The sequence below is a fragment of the Pleurodeles waltl genome, chromosome 5 (genome assembly GCF_031143425.1).
Source record: "Pleurodeles waltl isolate 20211129_DDA chromosome 5, aPleWal1.hap1.20221129, whole genome shotgun sequence".
NCBI lineage: Eukaryota > Metazoa > Chordata > Amphibia > Caudata > Salamandridae > Pleurodeles > Pleurodeles waltl.
Window position 1 is genome coordinate 1,632,323,190 of NC_090444.1, and position 16,403 is coordinate 1,632,339,592.

General features: G+C 45.1%; 1 protein-coding gene across 2 annotated transcripts in view; it reads right to left on the reverse strand.

The window, feature by feature from the left end:
* Nucleotides 1-16,403, reverse strand: part of NBAS (NBAS subunit of NRZ tethering complex) — a 1,762,396-nt gene that overhangs the window by 1,491,321 nt on the left and 254,672 nt on the right. The window lies entirely within an intron of this gene.

A 16,403-nucleotide genomic window follows, 5' to 3' on the forward strand; every position in this document is an offset into this window, starting at 1 on the left:
TGTGCACCTGGAAGAGTACTGTGTCACTGGCTCACTAAAGGGAGGCCTCAGTAATCACCGAGACTCACCAGATAGGGGAAGTAGGCTCACTGCGGCTGCAAGGCCCACCTGCTGCCCCTGCCATCAAAACCGGAAGATGGCCACTGTCCGAAGACAGGTGTTACTGCCTCCTCGACATTGCGAGCAGCTTGCGTTTGCCTGCCTAGAGCAGGGCAAATATATGACTTGGCCAAGGCTGATACAACTCCAGAGTGCAGAAACTGTAAGCTGTGGGCCAAAACACAGCCTACTCCGATCCAGGGTATGGGTGAGAGTACAGGCACCAAAGATATTCATAGCTAAAAAAGGGGAACTGCGGCATCTCCACTGACAATTACACCCACTAGACTTTGAGAGGGGTGGGAAAGGGTGGAGGAAGAGTTAGAGGGGTCCAGCCACACACTTGCATATCATGTATCTGGAACTTTTTTCTTTCTGTAGTATTGTGTTTTTTCCTGTAATAAATACATTTCTTCATTAAAGCAAAGCAGTGGGCCCGACATTCATGTTACTGCACTACTGAATGCTCATTGAGCTCTAAGCTTGTTGTACCCCCGCCCCCTAATAACCTCCCAAAAAAGCTTCTGACTGTTCACGATCACTAACACCCACACAGTTAAGCGGTAAGTTTGCACTTGTCTCTGTTTGCAGAGCCATAGTAGGATGCACTCTGGGACAATAAAGGCAAACATCTCCATCCCACATAGCTATTACGTAGTAACTCTTGCTTTTTCCAGTGGCTCTCCAAGTCGAGTCTGGCAACCCTAAATACTTTTGGTCCCACTTGACCAATGTGAACCAGACTTGGGAGAAATCACCTTCAAAGTTCAAACTTTAGGAATCCCAAATTTAATGCAGATTGGTCAAAGAGGTCTTAAGTTACAAGGGAATCATAACTCTAGTAACGATAAGGAAATAGCAAAACTCAAATCCCTGTGTAAAAAAATGCCTTTCCTTGGTTTGGTGAATATTCATTTGCTTGTTTTGTAAGCAAAAACCAAGAGTCCAGGATGCACACATTAGGGCCGCAAAGGTTTACAAACAAAAGACAATCCTTCTCTTCCAACAGAAGTTGAGGATGTTATTACTTACTGAAAATGTCTACAAACATCACTGGCTGTAAACATTACAATCAAAGCAATGCAGAAACTCAGCAAAGCCTGTGCTCTAGTTGGCTGAAATGACACACCTCCCATACAGTTTTTACACATAAGGAGAGAAAAGGGAGGTTATAACCCTCATACTAGCTCCAAAAATCAAAACTAAAAACAAAAAGAGTATTGGGGGGAGTGGATGCAAGACCAGACCAGCTTGTGGTGGTACTACTAGTGCCGTGATCCATCTAATCAGATGTGGTTGTGAAAACCATGTATTTGGGACCTATCTAAGGGGATCCTCCTTACAGAATAGGTGGTCTCACAAACATAATAGTGTCATGCTTCATCATGTAGCCACCTACCCCCACCCAGGTAGGACTGTGCCACCTGGGCAGACTCAACCTCGTACTTAAATGAACCCAGAGGGAGTTCTTAAATGATTTTTTCTGGGTAATACAGGGATCCGGTCGTTTAAATAAAATTACCTGACAGATCACCAGTGTAAATCACACCTTTAATAGTGGTGTCTGCTGATACATTAAAAACAAGAAAGGGACGTTTTTTGAGTGTAATGACTCATTACATCGGTACAATACTAAAGGCCAACAGGTTTCTGCCCACACGTAAAGCCATAACTGGTCTCGGCCATTCTTCAGGACCTAAGATTCCTAGCGAGTGTAGTGTGAAGAAGAATTTATCCTATCTTAATGGTGAGAGGCTCATATGCAACACACTCATGGGCTACCTGAGTATTTATTCAAATTTGGAGGTACCCTAAACTTTAAGGGCAACTAGCCTCTGGTCTGGGTGATGCCCCTTGTAGTCACACATATGTCAAAGGAAGCATCACTAAGGAACACCTATTTTGGCCCCCTGCCCAGCTGCTTTTCTCTAATACGCACATACAGGCCACAAGTCATAGTGGTTGAAAAGTTAATATGCTCCAATATTCGCAAACATCAAACAAAGCACAACTTGGCACTGGCGAATCCCACAACTTGGCAGGTCAAATTGTCAACACTACCACAAAAACATTCCAGCCAATGTTATATTAGGTTCTGAAATAAAGTATACTGTAATGTTACTAACATCAAACAAACCATTTAGACAAAGCTGGTGTGGGCGAACTTTACACAGCGGTGGGCCCAACTGTGCCATCTAGCTAGGACACATACACGTTACAAGCTATGATGAGTTAAAAAACCATGCTGTACGAATCTTGAACATCCATGAATTGGGCGTAGATGAGTCACATGCCCTGGCTGCCCCAACTTCACACCTGCTACATACACACCCAGCAGTCAAGCTGCTTTGGCTTAATAACAATAAACGAAAGGTAGCATGTAAATTTAGGACAACCCTGTGCTCCAGCGGGCCCAACTGTCTCACCTGAAAGCCGTAAGCTACGATAGGTACAGGAATATCATTATACTCCAAGTTCAAACGAAAAACATCAAACAAAGATGTTGTGGGTGAATCCCTGACTCTGGCAGCCCCACCTTCATATTCGCCACATACACACGTTACAAGTTATGTTGTGTTCAAAAACAAAATATACTTTTATGTCAACAAACACCAAACAGAACCAATCAACAATTATTAAGGTGCTTTAAAAAAGAACAAATAAAACAAACAGAGTTTGATGGCATTTGATTAAAACACAGGCAAATAGTGTGTGTTAGCTGAGGAAAATTGTATCACTCAAGAAGTCCACTGACAACATAAAAGCAAAAAGAATATTGGAAAAAAAGCCATAGACATGCTGCATGAAGTTCACAAACACCTATATGAGTAAAACAAGAAAGACAAGAAAAATATGTAATAGATATGCAGCTTGCTATCATAAGAGCTATGAAAGTATAAAAAAATTACATTCTCTGACAAAAGTTAAGAGAAAGTGAAGATTTACCATATATTAAAACCGGCTATAACAAAAAAGAAAATATCAAAAGAGATTAAATTATATTCCTGCAAGTACATATGTGATCATATGCTACGACTGAGGTACTACCTGGCAAGTTGAAACATTCACAAATTATGCATGTTACCCTCACAAGCAAAAAAACACAAACAACAGAGCTAGAAAAATGTATGTTCTTTATGCGTTTATAAAGTTCGACTGATGCTCAGTTTACAAAGGCTTACAGAGTCAGTTGGCAGGCAGATTACAACAATCTTCAAAACTCAGTGCTGAGAGAGTGATAGTGGTAATATCTTAAACAATATAAATATAGAACATGAAAAACCTCCACACAAGTCATGAAAGAGCAACCATAGTAGTAAGTGCTCTCTGGCAACAAGGAACCAAAATCAGGAACAAATTTCCAAAACACTACAGGCATTATTTTTCAAATGTGAGTTTAAATGTATTTCTGGAAAGCAGTCAGTTTTTGTCTAATATCAGCTAGCCAGTTTCTGAAAATACATGTTTGGCTGCTAAATCTAACATTTTAATTTTGGTTTATCAAGCTCAGTTCCCTGGGACAAAAACTTCTAGTTTCCATAAAACAATAGTTTGGTCTCTAAATAACAGTTTTCCTTTCTAGTTAATATGTGTTTGGCCTCCATAAATTAGACATTAATTTGTATTCAGGACTCACATGAGCTACTGCCACATGTGGGCACTTTCTGGCTTTAATGACCCCATTAAAATGATAAAACAAAATATGCAATAACTTTTCACCACCATTACACCAGAGATAATCAGAAGAAGATCAGTAATTCCCTCTATATGTCATGGGTAACATAAAACTAGGACCACCTTTATATGCTTGGGCATTATATCAAGAGTGCCCACAGTATGTCATTGTATTTTTGTTAAGTGAATCTGACACCATTACAGAACTGAGAGCCTGATGGGTGAGACTGGGGGAGCAGGCCGAATTGGTTACACATCTTGTAAGTCAATAGGCATGCAAACTGCATGCAGATTATAGTGGGTGCTAAGTGGTTGGCTGAATATGTGCTGCTGGTAACTGGCAGCCAGTTAAGTACATACTCTGGATGTGCAGCACTGTACTGATGTATGCTAGTGTTTGGTGTGTTTTTATCAAATGTCAACAATATGTTAAGGGTGGGAAAAATAAGGATAGAACGATCACTATGTCAGGGACAGTCATAATTATATCAGGAATGTACCCTGAGTACCAAGGATGTATGCAATTAAACTAGGAATACCATTACTCCAAACAGAGTAATTAATAAACTAATACAAACCCAATGCAGTGGCATTTTGTGCTAGGAGCCCTGCTTTGCCACATGCCATTCCCAACCTACAGTCCTGCACTCACATCCATTCAAACAAATGCCCATATGTACGTATACTTACACTGCCTCTTGATCTCCATTTACTTTTCAATGATTTTTAGTGGTGTATTATACAAATAGTGGAAAATCAGGCAGTGCAGCCTGCAGGAAAATAAGCCAAATAGTTAAACTCCTGGTTCCTTCTCCCACCCAAAATCTAATCCCCACACCAGACCAGCTGCCCAACAAGCAGGGATACATTATACATACACATCCAGAGCTTCACAGGATCCAAAGTGAGGCAACAATGCAGGATCAAGCAGCGTTTGTGGGCATTTAGTACCCCACTAATTCACGTTCAAGGACAAGGATAAATAGCTTATGAATGGTCTGTGATTTGTACACCAAGCCATATTCAAATTACTCATGCCCCATCAGGAGCAAGAGCTTGCGGAGCCAAAGGTAGTATGAAGGGATAAGGGGCTCTACCCAGAGAGAAAGAACGGTGTGCTTGGCAGTGAGGAGGAGATGGGGTATTCGTTTGCCTGACCTCCTTTTAACCACAAAAGTGTCCTGTGATATGAGCAGTGCTGCTGGTTGTTCGCTGCTTACACCCCATGGTCAGATCTTGGCTATGACATGAGTGAACATCACAGCAGCAAAGACAGGTCATGAATGCATCCTCTACTTGTCCCACCCAGAGGATGGAGGGAGCTGGAAATGAACTTTGCCTTTGGAAGGACAGCTGCATGTAAGGCAAGGTAAATCAGGAAAGTAAATCTCCAGGCTTATTTTCACATGTGCACTTCACGTGGTAGGAGGGAGCTGGTTCAGATGCCTTCCAGGCATTTGTGTACATGTACAAGGCAGCCATTAGTTAGGCTGATGTCCTCATTTTGGCTGATGTTAACACTTGAGTGGCAGCTGGAAATTGATGGCGCCTCATCCGCCCACCATAATGGGCCAACCATCACTGTGCAGTAACAAAGCTGATGCACTTCCTCCATGAGGCGCTTTTGATGCTCTGATGAGACTGATTGGTTTAAAGCTCTTATAATGGCATCTGAATACATAATGGGACTGGAGCTTATGAAAAAAAAAAACTAAAATAATAATACACGTCTTCACTGTGTGTACTCCATCACTTGTATCTTTAGGCTAAAGTTATTAGAGATCCACAAGGAAAGTAAAGCGAAGACAAGACCCAAGCTTCTTCCGCCATACTTAAGCCCTATGGAACTATTCCACGCCCTTCTGAACCAAACAAAACAAAACAAAATACATCTTTAAGAACAGTTATGAATAAGAAAGTCTGTCAAAACGATATACAGAAGGATAACGATGATAGTTAACACCCTCAAGGTCGGGCTCAGATCAGATGAAAAATATTTTCCTCTAATTTCATTTTAGGCCGGTTATTCCACGTGCAACATAATGATTCTGCTATGCTGTGATGTTCTGATGTCAATTCATTTCATCTCTGCTTTGGTAGCATAGCAACTAATAATACTGTCGTCTCTGGAAGACTTAAAAAGCAGGAGGCCAGGAAACTTACAAGCTGTTACAAGTTCTAATTCCGGCAGGGTCAACCCAAACTTTAGATCAGTGCCAGTGACTTGGCATGAGTGACCTGGCGTTCACAGGGACACCAAACGATAAACCGCATTATTAGAACATATTTAGAGAGCAAAGATTTGAAATATGCTTCAATTAGTTTCCCGCCGTGCGGAACAGAAAGGGAATCAGCAGGCCGACAGAGGCACTAAGTAATAGTACGTGTATGACATTAATCAATGCTTACATTTCCCATATAATAGACCTATTTGCGGTTAATAATGCATTCCGAACATATGTTAAGTTTGCCACTACATGCGGACAGGTTCTGCAGGTCTGCCACGTAGCCCAGGGCTGGCAGCCTGTAATTTAAATAGGCAGGACCAGGATCTTGAATTAAATTACGAGTGATCGCCCTGTGTTGCCGGCGGTGATCAGTAGCTGAATTCTGACATCGAGACCAGCTCGAGGGATGTCAATGTCGCTTACAAAATCGCCCACACTGGCTGGCCTATCTTAAAAAATGCATCCACATAAATGTCTTTTCGGGGCACTGGAAACAGCACGCCTATAATTTAAAGGGAGGCTCTCCAAAGGGTAGATGAGATTTTCTGACAGGTAGAATGGAGCTGCCACACCAAGTTAAACAAAAACAAACCTCTCCAAGTTTAAGAAAAATTCACTTTGGCAGCAGATACTTAAAATTTGAAAGGCTCTTCACGGCCCCAGCAAAGCCTCCGACAGCAGCAGAAGCTATTAAGATGAATAGAGTTGCATCAGCCAAAAGGAGTCAGGGCGCGAGGAGGGCAGGCGGGAAGGTTACTGTCCATTTAGAAATGATTAAAGGCTTCTGATGTCTGGGCAGATGAATCAAAACAGTAGAGGAGAAAAAAGAGGACCGTTTCGCCCAGGGTCGCAAATAATCAGGAGTCCTTTTTGATGTAGGACTGGTTACATTTTCACTTCTTCGTGTCAAAAAGAAAAAAATAAGTTATTACGCCTGTACCTCAGTAAATGGTGGGATACTTTACTTAAAACATTAAACCGTTTAATTCCCAAAAATATTTTCTTTTTTTGTTTTTTTGTTTTTAATCAATTAAAAAAAAAATCCTACCTGACAGAATAACCATCGTTATGAACGGACAAGAAAAAACAGCCAAGGCAAAGCCCTTAGGTTTGGTGGTTGCTGACAGCCGTTGGTTTATGAATGCTTGTTTTGTTCTGGCTTCGTTTTTGTAAAACCTTATACGGAAGGAGCTGTGTGACCCGAGCCAATTTAAAAAAAATGCTAAATACAAAAATATTTTTGGGTTTAAAAAATAACTCATTGCTATAGAAGTGCCTAACTCTGAGGGGAACTACTTTACGTGTGGATGTGACAGTTGTGAAAGAGCAGAATACTGTCACTAACACTGAAGTAAGCCAATGGCTGAAGTGGCCTGACCCTGTGCCCCACGCTAAATGGTGCACTGGGCCAAAGAAAAATGTGAATGACCAATGGATGAACAGGGTTGGCAGAAAGTCCATATAGGTAAGTATGTTGTGCATATAATTTTACTAAACACAAAAAATCTTGGCTAATGCCAGACCTAACTAAAGACTGTCTCCATTTCTCAAATATTAAGAGCATATATCTGAAAGGGAACGAGGAAGTAGGTTTCAGAGTCAGCGTGGCAGCAACAAAAAAAATAAGTACATAATAATACTCTGGAGGTTTTCAATAACTGTTTAACTAAGTTGGGTACAGCAAGTGTAAAGGAAAGTTCTCCTCCTCTCCAGTAGCGGCTGGTGTCAGGGAAAGGTAGTGAGGCAGCACTGGGGGAGCAATAATAAACAAACAAACAAAAAACTTACCTGCCTCTCATCATTCGCTGCTCTTCTGCTGTGTGAGAACAGGCTAAGGCTCCCAGACTCCCCTACAGCCAATTCAGAGACTTCTTTCATGCAGGTAATACCCATGAGAGCAGCGTCAGAATTGGGTGGAGCAGGCTGGTTTTTTCGCTCCCAGAGGGACTGCGAGTCTGTGCCTGCTGTTGTACGTCACCCAGCAATGCAGCTGGGTTGGACAGATGACAATGCGCATGTCGGTTTGGCCATCCTAAGATGGCTGGCCAAACCAACATGCGCACTGACAGCAGTACTCACCACTCCTCCCCCATTCTTACTATGCCTTCCCCCCCAACACTCAGCTCCTAAGAAAAATAAAATGATAATAAACCTGTTGTTATTTTATTTTTAGTTTGTCTCTGCTGGCAGGGGGGTGACACTTCTCTGCCGCTGCTCTACCTATCTGATTATCTTCATGCAGTCACAGTAAAATTTAGGAGCCCTCTGCATGTCTAAGTGATGGAGGGTCCCTTTAGATGAGGAGTCTATTTAGAAGAAAATGGTAAGTCAAACCTCTTGTTTCTTGCGAAACACTTGTATACTTCTGGAAATATATACAATTTCAGAAAACTACCCTTTTCTGAAATAAGGTAGTGTAAGATTCACAAGACTAAAATAATGACAAATGTCAGGTCTTAAGACACTTTTTTTTAACAGAATTGTATTGGTTTTATCCATACTTATACAGTACATAGTGTGCATTAATCCATTCAATTTCTAGCACTGGTTCAAAGTGTCAGCATTTCACATTAGTCATGTATTTGTATAATAATTCAGTAGATATGCTGTGCCACTGCACATGTTGGTTGGAACCCATACCAATACTCAAACAATCGAACAACTGTTAACATTCCCCCATTCTGTCCACCTCTACCCACACCGGGTCATCTGCAGTGACAGAATTTAGTAGGGCTCTCCTAAATAGTGATATGCTTTGTTCTCTCTAGCCCTAGTTACATTCACAGTGTGTCATGGTCAGATAATAGGGAACAGGTCAGGGGTGTCAGGTTCTGGCTCCTTTATACATTCTACCATGATGTCCCATGCTTTCGCAGCTTCCACAGTGCTGCGCCCTGTTTTTGCATCCTGAAACAGGGCTGCTCCCTCATATCCCGCCCGTTTAATAAGGGATTCTTTCCATTTATGCACCAAAGGGCCAGAGGTTGCTTTTCCATTTCACTGTAATCTCATGCTTTGCCAAGATCCAAGCTAAGTCTGCGAATCTGGTCGTTTGGCTGGGCATAGGAACCCCCCTCCCCCAGCAAACAGGTCAGAGCAGGGAAGTGTTCTATCTGTCATGCCATTGATGCAGTCTATTACTCCCTCCCAGCTGGGGGCTGTCCCACCCCAAGTGTATTATTTGCCCCCCCCTCTCCCCGCAACATGGGCACCACACATCTTGCACTCCGTAGATTTGCATAATTTTGCCAGGGGTGAGGTAGGATATATGTTGGCCAGAATGGTTGTTCATTGGGTGTCTGTAAATGGAAGCCCCACGTCCTCCTCCTCCCATTTTTGTTGCAGGTCAGTCAATGGTGAGTGGACATCAACGCTAAGAACCTAGTATAAGAGTGTGACTGCTCGCCTTTTTCAATTTGTAGTACAGAGTATGCTACTACTCCAGTGGGTCGGTGGTTCAACCGATCCTTGCCTCCAATGATTTCGGACAGCTATCATCATCATACGGTGTGAGAGGATCTGAGCAGGAGACATGTCATATGTCTCCAGTAGTGCTTGGAACAATAGCAGTTCACCATCCCTGTGCAAGTCGCCTACTCGGATAACACCATAAGTTGCGCATTCCGCTATCCCCGGTATCCTTCCTGCCCTAGTCAAGGACCACAGCGTCTAATGGCAGATCTGGAAAGTACTGTTTGAGGGTTTGAGTATGCGGTAGGCAGTGCAGCCAGCAAAGGCAGATCACCCAGAGGTCTCCGGGATGTCTGGTAGGGGACTTTTTGATGTTAAGAAGGTCTGAAGCAAAGAATGCAAGGGCGGGTACCTCTAGGGATCTCTCCATTCGAGTCTAGATGCATGTGAAGCCACTGGTTAAACCATTGGATTTGGGCTGCAAGATGATACAGTTCCAGGTCGGGCGGCTAACCCTCCATCAGTGACTAGCCGTCACAGTTTGGTCATGACCACTCAACGCCTGCCCCCTCCCCATGTCAGCTCCACCACCACAGAGTGGAGTTCCTTAAATACCTTGTGGGGCACGACTGTGGTAAAAAAGTAAAGCAGGAAGGGGAGCACCACTGTTTTCCCCAACGCTATTCGTCCTGCCACCGATAGGGGGAGGGTATACCTGAAGCCCACGCTTGAGCAGAAGGCTCTTACAGCCGTGCCTATATTGCCCTTTATGATGTCTTTTGGGTCGTCATAAATTCTAACTCGTAGATATTTCATGCAGGTGCTCTCCCACATAAATCCAAAGGTCCTTTGATTGTGGTATGTGGCGGTGCAGGGGGCAACACTAGAGACTTCTGAGAATGTATGCAGAGGCCAGATATGGTTTCAAACGTAGACATCCATGATATAGCTCTAGGAAGATCCTTCTCTGCTTCGGCCAAGAATAGGAGCATATCATCTGCATACAGAGCAATCCTTTGGGAAGCACCTATGCGTTCCAGGCCCTTGTATGATGGCCCCATTCTTGCTTTGCTGTCCAGACATGTTGTTTACCGCGATGTTCCAACTAAATCATGTATATGTCTTGGCAGAAGTCATAGTAGGTGTGTAGAGTAGCATACCAGCCGCTCTTTCCATAGGTAGAGAGCAATAGAAGAATCAATGTGTCTCGTCCTTTTCCCAAAGAGCGGGGTGACAGAGGCAAGAGGGGCTTGCAACATCAGTCTTAACAAAAACGATACAACAGTTTCCCAACTCCCCTTCCCCAGGATGAGAAGTAAATGCATCCCAATCCAAACCAGAAGCCATCCAGGCAACATTCGCGCATTCATCTCATGCACAACTAAAAGGTGGGGGGAGGACTGCTCAGAGGGGAGTTCCCCCGGCCTTGCCACCTATCACTCAGACCTTAAGTAGAATCAAAGTGATCTAGGCTTGCCCCAGCGAGTTTTATAAGGAATCATGACTCTGAAGTTTTCCTCCTCCCTCCCCTTCAGGGATAGCTATTGCGACATTAGACAAGCAACAGTGGACATCACTGACATTCGATTCCCCTCTCTCAACCCTGCTCCGTGTAGGACGCAGGCTGTTCGCTGCCCCCCTATCATCCTATCATACGTACAACTCCATACTTTCTGAGACAGGGTATCAAATTAGTTCATCTGCAGTTCTGGGTGCAATGTGTGGGAGGGAGGTGTCTGTGGTTCCTGACACATTTGAGGCCATATCTGAGTCCGAGTCCACCAGTTCATCAGTTCCTTTCTCAGATGAGGGAGTGGACCTCATCCCGCTGATACCTGCCACCTCCTCCACCACCCGCTGCGCTCCTGTAAGGCTTGAGAGCAGGAGGGGACCACCCCGCGCCTGATTTTACTTTTCTCCTTTGGCAGCAACGTTGCACATCCAAGGAAGCGTCACCCTCCTGGAGGGGTAGTTGTTCAATCCATTCCCAGACCTGGGGCAGAGAAGTGAGGAAATGCATTGAGTTGTCGTGGGTGACCCGAAGTCGAGGGGGGAACAGCACCGTATAGGTGAGGCCCATCTTCCTGAGTTGCTGCTTGGCCTCAGTGGAGGAAACTCTTTGTTGTTGTACTGCCTTAGTAAAGTCTGGAAAGATCATAACTCTACTATTATTCCATAGTGATTTCTCCCCTCAGGCATGCCTAGGTCAAGATATGGTCTCTGTCCTTAAAATGCAAAACCCTTGCAATGACTGGTCGGGGTCCCTCCCCAGGGGGCGAACGTCTGTCGGGCACTCTGTGAGCACTCTGAAGGGCAAAGAATGGTTATAGGCCTCAGGCGCTATCTTATCTCGGAGCCAGGTCTCCAATAATTTGGTCATGTCTGCTCCAGGGCCTTCTGCGCAATTGGGAAGACCAATAAACCGTATGTTGTTCCTCCTGGCTCTTTTCTCAGTGTCTTCTGCCTGCATCTCTAGTACTTTTACTCTAGTTTCCATCCCCGCCAGTCGGGTGGTCACCATGGTCACCACCGGATTTAAGGTCTCCAAAGCACGTTCCGCTGTTGTAACCTTCTCTGCTTATCGTCTGTGGTCATCTTGGAGGAGCCCTAGGTCTGTGACCATGGTATCGATTTTGAGCTACAGAGCTTCGCAGGACACTGCTACTACTTGCAGAATAGTGTCCAGCGTAGCACCACAGTTTTTCTCAGTGTCTGCACCTCCAGTCAAATTCATGGCCCCCGGCACAGTGGCCATAGTGACCCGATCCAGGTCAGGGTCTCTTGTGTTTTGCTTCCTAAAGCACTTGCCCTTCACGGTGTGGTCCTACGACGGGTGGACAGGGGAAAGTGCTTCTGCCCCCGTATGAATGTCTTGATGAGTGCCTCAAATCTGGTCAAGCTCAATAGTCCCAGAGCCCTGCAGCGCCAGTTACAATACAGCAGTTGCACCATGAGGCATTCAGTGGGCCCCAGACCGAGGGCCTTGGCGCGCAGTGGTTGGAGCCCCGGTTGAGGTAGTTCTCAACTCACTGCCGACACCCTGCTGCATAAAACCACTCAGTGGTGTTTCTGCTGAGAAATATATCCTTGGGGGGCTAGGGGGATGTAGGCACTTTAGGCTTCCGGCCCGTTCACCTGGTAGTCTGAGTGTCCTATAGAGGGAGGGGTCCCCCTCAATTTCGCCACACTAAGGTATTCTTCTGCGCACCCCCCCCCCCCCAGGACTGCTGTCTGCCCCACCAGTTTCACTCCCCCTGGTCTGGTCCTCAGGGCCACCACAGTCCCCAAGCACCGAGTGGCTGCAGGGGACAGTTGCTCTCCAACAGCACCAGGACACGTTCCAGCTAAATAAGGGGTTGGGGGGGACCAAGGCTCACCCCCATCTCCAGACAGACAAGAGTGGCAGAATCAAGGACAGGCTGACCGCTCTGGGCCCACAATGGCTAGCTTGCTATCCTCAGGGCCCAGGCTGCCAACCCAGCGAGCCTGTGCCTCTCTCTCCTCCCCCGCTCAGGGCGTGGTGCATCTGGTGAGGCCCGGCAGGCAGTGCTCTCCCACAGCACCACTCTGAATATCCATTGTTCGCCAGGGGGCCAGCCAGGTGCAGTCTGGAGCTCAGCAAGCACAGGCCTCAGCGCAGCTACGACGGCCACCACCCCGCTCCACCTCGCCATCAACAAAGTCTAACTCTGACTGAACAAGGCAGCCGCCCCAGGCTGTCATCAATACCGCGGAGGTACAGGGGAGGGGGGATAATGGGAGGAGAATGGCACCAGCAGACAAGCCTGCTTAGATTAGCTGTCAGAGCACATGGGAGACGCCGGAGGGTCAGCGAAGGTTGCTCTGCCCAGGTTCAGGTGCGGACTGGTGCGGCGATAGGTGCCATCTTGACCGGAACAACAGTGCAGCCAGGTTTTCCCCAGTCCCCCCAGAGGTCTGTGTTGTGTGGGTTTGGCAGCTGCCACATAGCAGGGGAGAGTTAGTGGGTCGTTCTCTTTATGTTTTATGGGCAAGACCCACCATAGTCATGCTGGATGGGTCTGGATTATACAGCTCGGCCAGGAGCATTGGCGGTTTGCTCCCTACCACATCAGCAACAAGCCCCCCCCCACCAAGCAATCAGAAAGGCAGTGGTTAGTTCAGTGTCTGGTTCAGCGCTGTGGCGAGTGACAGTGTGTCCAAATTACACGGTTAGGAAGTTAGGGAATCTGGCACACAGGTCTGGGATGGCAGTGGAGCAAAACACTAGGCTGCACTCACTTGGAGCTCATTCCAAGACAGTTAACTCTTTATAATACAAGTCAGGCCATAGAAGGGGCCAAAATCCAATATGGCGCATATTTAGATGGGTCTGACCTTCCTGTTCTGGGTCGTTAGTAGCAGTGGCAGTATACATGGCCATGAATATAGAAGCACACTGGCTGGCAACATTGCTAAATGGAGGTTGTTTTTTTTTCCCTGTGAAGTTCGGCAACAAGCTACTTTCTTGCCCATATTTTTTGCATTCTTTGCATATCTTCGCTCTGGTTAGTCCTTGTTTTTTACGGTTTGTGCTTTACTGCTTTTACCATTGGTTCCCAGTTTGATCAGTCTCCTTCACCTTCCCTGTGGTTAGCAGCCTCTAAGCTTTATTGAAGGTGAGTAATATTCACATTACATTTTTAGTGATTATTGCATTGTTTTACATGTTTCCAACTGTGTTAACTCTGTGTTCCTATTTCATGGCCGTGTTGCCAGGCACAAAAGCATCTCATCTGGTCCTGATGTATTTTCAATCTTCTCCTTGTTTTGTTCCCATATGTCATTATATGTACATATTGTGTCCTAGGGAATCTGTGGCTGCTGCGAAACTGGGGTTTACTGTAATGTTCTCTTCCCCCACTCTGGGTTCCTGGCAGTTTGCCAGGCCCAAAATGGATACCCCATGTGCCACTGCCTCAACCCATTGAAACAATACAAATAGAGATGGGAAACACAAACAAAATTTGCTAATTTGAAGCACCAAGTAAATCTGCTACAAAGCAGGCCGACACCATTGCCATTGATCAAACTACAGGGCCGGCCTTCTCTGGGTACTACTGTGGCTTCACCTGATAGATTCACTTCTAATTGGAAAATGTGTTCATCTTTTTTGGCTCAATTCCAATTAAATTATTTGGCTTATCCTCTTGATTTGTTTCTGATTCATCTAAAGCAGAGGTCTTCAAACTGTGAGGCGCGCCCCCCTGGGGGGCCGTGGATGGTCGTGGACGGCGAGATTGCCTTATTCATTTGCTGCACTTTCAGGCTGTCTTCATTTACACGCAGCCCTTGAAAAGTGGATTAAAAAGAATGGGAACTGTGATTCGAGTACGGTAGGGGAATGGGGGGCACGGAGTGTCAAGAAGGTGGCTACAAAGAAAATAATTAAATAGTTTGAATATTTTGTTTTTTCACTGTCAGCTAACTGCATATAAAATAATGCACAAACAGTTTAATTGAAAAATAAAAGCAAGTTAAACTAACCCTGGTACATGTACTTTTTTAGGTTATGAAACCTCAGTTGGCATATACCATAACTGCAGATGTCTTTTTGAGTCAAACCTGAGTTACACATAATTGAAACCTAGTTGGCACACTGGGGAATAGTGACCCTTGTACGTATAGGCTGTGAGGTCCTACCCTGTAACAGAAAACACTATGAATATGTACGTTATTATTTTAACCTTGCATTACACAGTCTGAGCTAGGCTGCTGCAAAATGGTGCAGTGTTGGAGATAAAACAAGTTCCTACAAAATACAGTTTTCAGTAATAAGTAATCAGACTACATAATGCAGGCATTTTTATAATTATCTTCTTTATTCCAGAACTCAGGTGATAACACCCTTACATTACCCCTCAAGAAGAATACATCTTTATCAAAATGAAGCATTAAGCAGGTCCACTGGAACTATGCGCTAGGAGAGGACCAAATTATGCTGTTGGGTTGACAATTATGCAACAAAAAAAGGTCAATTATGTGGCGTAATGCGGCATATTTTGTGGTTAGCATAACCTCATTATTTGGTCATTTTTTTTACTTATGGTAACACTGTCAGGGAAATAGTCCAGCTCATTAGTACCAATTTAACACCTAAATACAGCAATTGCAATTGCAATTGCAAGATGACCAATCAATTTTTATGAAGAGCCTTACAGTGGAGAAGTGTGGCACAATGGTTAGAGTAGCAGACCCTGATGCAGAGATCTGCCCCGGGACCAGGGTTCAATTCCCGCCTCGGCGGGTCTTGGGCCCAATTCCCTTGGACCAGATAATTCTCGCCTCCATACCTAATCTAATTAATGGGTCCCACTCTGTAACTCTGGGCAATAGCTTGCTTAATCTCCACAATGGCCCTTACAGCACTTAGATGCCTGGCTTCACCCTGGGGAGGCAGAGGCACCTCAAAGGCAGCAGTAATGATTCAGGGGCACTTGTTTTTATAAAAAGTGAGTCCAGTGGTTGGCAAGGAGGAGGCCAACATGGTTGCAATCAGATGCAGAGCCCTGATCCGCTCAACCCTGGGGCCTCAGAGTAATGGTCCAGGAAAAACAGGAAAAGAGGGAGATTCATATATATTGTCAAAGAGATGGCCCAGAAGAGGAAGCAATGCGTAAGGGCACATTTTTATGCTTACTAAGGCAACGGACCGCTTCCTCAGAGAGATACCCCAAGGAAGGGGAAGAAATAAAGGACCATCCATCAAGTGCAGCAGATACTGCTGCCAGGTGTGTAAGTGGCCATTGCTGCACATTTAAGGCTGTCTTACGATGAATTGGAGTTTGGTCCCATTTTCCTTGTTAGCATTAGACACAGGTCACTCTCGCTTCTTTTTAACACAAAGGAGCAGAAAGAATCATTGGAACTGCAGGTACAGTAGCACCAGGGCATGGCGGTATGGCTGTTTACTATCCTTCCTTGCTTGCATTAGAGTCCACTGCACACCTGCCAGTGTTGAGTTGGACATAG